At 46.6% G+C, this 3,455-nt stretch overlaps 1 pseudogene; it reads right to left on the bottom strand.

Moving 5' to 3' along the window:
• Positions 1-2,631: 2,631 nt before the first annotated feature.
• LOC126238705 (5S ribosomal RNA) lies at positions 2,632-2,749 on the bottom strand (annotated as a pseudogene).
• Between the last annotated feature and the right edge of the window lie 706 nt (positions 2,750-3,455).

Raw genomic sequence — 3,455 nt, 5'->3', positions numbered from 1 at the left:
TGTTCAAATATCAACAAACGGACTGATTGAAAGGTAAGTTACATGTCGCCAGTTCCTTCAACCGTTGTTGCCCGCAGATGAGTGCTAACGATGGCGTTGATTCTTTATTCAAGCAGCTTTTCATTTGATCTCACAAGAGATGAGTGAACCCCGTTCCTGACCTCCGTACATCAAAAATTCTAATGAGGTAATCGAACCCTGGTCCTACCGAACCGAAAATAACGACGCTCACCTTTTTTGTTGATTATATGGTATTTTTTTGTTCGTATGTCGGGGGTAGTTGAGCTGCTTGGTACAAATTTTTGTATTTGCCCTTTTTCGACGACTTATACGTCGATTGAGACGGGAAAAAGTCTCCCATCTGGCGAGAATCGAACCTGGAATCCGCGATCTAGGGGCAGCACCACTGGCCACTTTTTTATTTATATTTTTTATTTTATTTTTATTTTTATTTTTTTTTAATTAAGGGATAAGTGGATTCGAAAATGCTACTTTGTGACTACGTTGCGCTACGTTTACCACTTCTTTACTACTATGTTCTTCTTATGCTTAAACGCAAGATACAAAGGAGAAGCTAGTGTTACCGCCACCTTTACCCTAAAGCAATGAAGAAACCCAAAATAATCGCCATTGATTTTTATTTTATTTTCTGTGATTTATTTGTTAATCTGTCTCCGCCGCACCAGCATGTTTTCGCAAAGATTGGCAATCGCCTTCGACATCAGTGAGAGAAGACCCACGTGGTGGCGACACATCAGTAGATCATCGATGCACGTCTTGTAGAAAGTATGCGTGGGTAACCGTTGAGGGGATCGAAACTAAAATCGGAAGTTTCCTGGCGGATTAAAACTGTGTTCCCGACCGAGACTCGAACTCGGGACCTTTGCCTTTCGCGGGCAAGTGCTCTACCATCTGAGCTACCGAAGCACGACTCACGCCCGGTACTCACAGCTTTACTTCTGCCAGTATCTCGTCTCCTACCTTCCAAACTTTACAGAAGCTCTCCTGCGAACCTTGAGAACTAGCACTCCTGAAAGAAAGGATACTGCGGAGATATGACTTAGCCACAGCCTGGGGGATGTTTCCAGAATGAGATTTTCACTCTGCAGCGGAGTGTGCGCTGATATGAAACTTCCTGTCAGATTAAAACTGTGTGCCCGACCGATACTCGAACTCGGGACCTTTGCCTTTCGCGGGCAAGTGCTCTACCATCTGAGCTACCGAAGCACGACTCAGGCCCAGTACTCACAGCTTTACTTCTGCCAGGATCTCGTCATCTACCTTCTAAACTTTACAGAAGCTCTCCTGCGAACCTTGCAGAACTAGCACTCCTGAAAGAAAGGATACTGCGGAGACATGGCTCAGATGGTAGAGCGAAGGTCCCGAGTTCGAGTCTCGGTCGGGCACACAGTTTTAATCTGCCAGGAAGTTTCATATCAGTGCACACTCCGCTGCAGAGTGAAAATCTCATTCTGGTGAAATCGGAAGAATGGAATTATGTCAGGTGCTCCTAGAGTGGGTGATACAGCTGCGGGGATGGTTGCAGAAAGCGTTCCTGAGAAAAAAGGAGAAATATTGTTGGTACTTATGGTTCTTGGTAACTGTACAATGTCGGTCGTTGAGATATTGCAAAAAATCGAGGACTGATTTGCCCCTGCCACCAAACACGTAGAGGACAGCGTGCCCGCTGATACAAGCCACTGAGTGGTTGTTCGCGTGCGGCAAATTGCCCGTGTCTGGGAAAACATGTGTGCTGTGATGCTGTCAGGAGTCGTGTGTGCCAGCACCAACACCTGGCGGACCAAACGCCAAACATCGCTCGTATCGCCGTAGACAAGTCGTCGTCTTGCAAGCCACACGTGTGGTACGTAACGGGGAGGCCGCCAGATATATCCGGCGAAGACGCGACAGCCATATCTGCATCCCATTAACTGTCTCGCACCAGATGTATTCGACATCTGACTCAGGAGCGGGGGTGTGCGTTGCCCGCCACACGGCATTCCACTGGACGAGGGTGTGTTTCTCTTGAATAACATTCAACGGAAGCCACCATTGCAACGAGGTGTACTCCATCTTGGCCATTGGTAGACGTGGTTGGAAAAGCGCGATTCGAGTGTAGCTGTATTCAAGAAAGAAATATATCAATTAGAAGTAATTCTCATCAATAGACTTATTACACATGTCAGAGGAGGTCACCACATCTTGACATGCGTGATTACAAAGCTAGCTGTTCCTCGATGTTGAGACCTCGTTTGTCCTTCTGAAGGGTAAGAGACTGATAGCTGACCTCAATTCGACTACTGAGGCGATCACAATTTTGTAAGGATGAAAAAGTAATATGTATCAAGCAAACTCAGTTTAGCTTACTTGTAACCTTGTCCGTTACCAAGATATGAGCAACAGTATGTTTTTCTTAAAAAGTAGCAGCAGCACTCCGTCTTCAGGCCACAAGTGGCCCATCGGGACCATCCGACCGCGGTGTCATCCCCAGCTGATGATGCGGATAGGAGGGGCGCGTGGTCAGCACACCGCTCTCCCGGTCGTTATGATGGTTTTCTTTGATATGAGCCGCTACTGTTCGGTCGAGTAGCTCCTCAGTTGGCATCACGAGGCTGAGTACACCCCAAACAATGGCAACAGCACATGGCGGCCCGGATGGTCACCCATCCAAGTGCCGGCCACGACCGACAGCGCTTAACTTCGGCGATCTGACGGGAACCGGTGTATCCACTGCGGCAAGGCAGTTGCCGTTTCTTAGACAGGGTCCTACATTTTTAACGAGACCTGTTCGAAAATGTATCACTGTGTCTCATAGACGTAAACGTAGGTTATTAAAAACGCAACACAGAATTGACTTTGAGTAATAGCACACAATGCAGGTCGCCTTGGTAACGTAACTGGTTCACTTGCTAGAGCAGACACGAAAAAGATCGAAAAAAAATGAAATACACGCCGGTCATTTAGTCAACCGCCTTTGTGTGAGCACAATAAACTTCAACGAAGAGAAGGTAGAAATGGACTCATGTATGGAGGAAGTTGGTAATCAGAACAGTAAGTGCAAAAACGTTTTCTTATTTACAGTACGGGTGCATGCAATACACACTGTATCGTTTTAAAACGATATGCAAGCGAGAAAAGTAACTTCGGTGGTTCGGTCTGTACGGGTTCTAGGACGTTTGTGTTGCAGTGGTTTGAGACTTTCTAGTTGCTGAAACGTCACAAGATGATGAAACCTGAGAAGGGATGGTGCGTTCTTGTCAAGGTATCGCTGTGTAGATTTCATCTGCCTGAGTACGCCTACCTTCAGTCACAATAAAAGCAAAGTGATGGTAACGCAGTTTTTAAACAAGAACAGCGCAACAGATGTAGTCTGCACGGACCAGCAACATTAATGTGACCACCGTGTATGTTAGACGTCAGCGTAGTATAACCACGCTCATTTGATAGGTGGGAGG

Source organism: Schistocerca nitens, chromosome 2 (genome assembly GCF_023898315.1).
Source record: "Schistocerca nitens isolate TAMUIC-IGC-003100 chromosome 2, iqSchNite1.1, whole genome shotgun sequence".
NCBI lineage: Eukaryota > Metazoa > Arthropoda > Insecta > Orthoptera > Acrididae > Schistocerca > Schistocerca nitens.
This window is presented reverse-complemented; position numbering and strand designations above follow the sequence as displayed.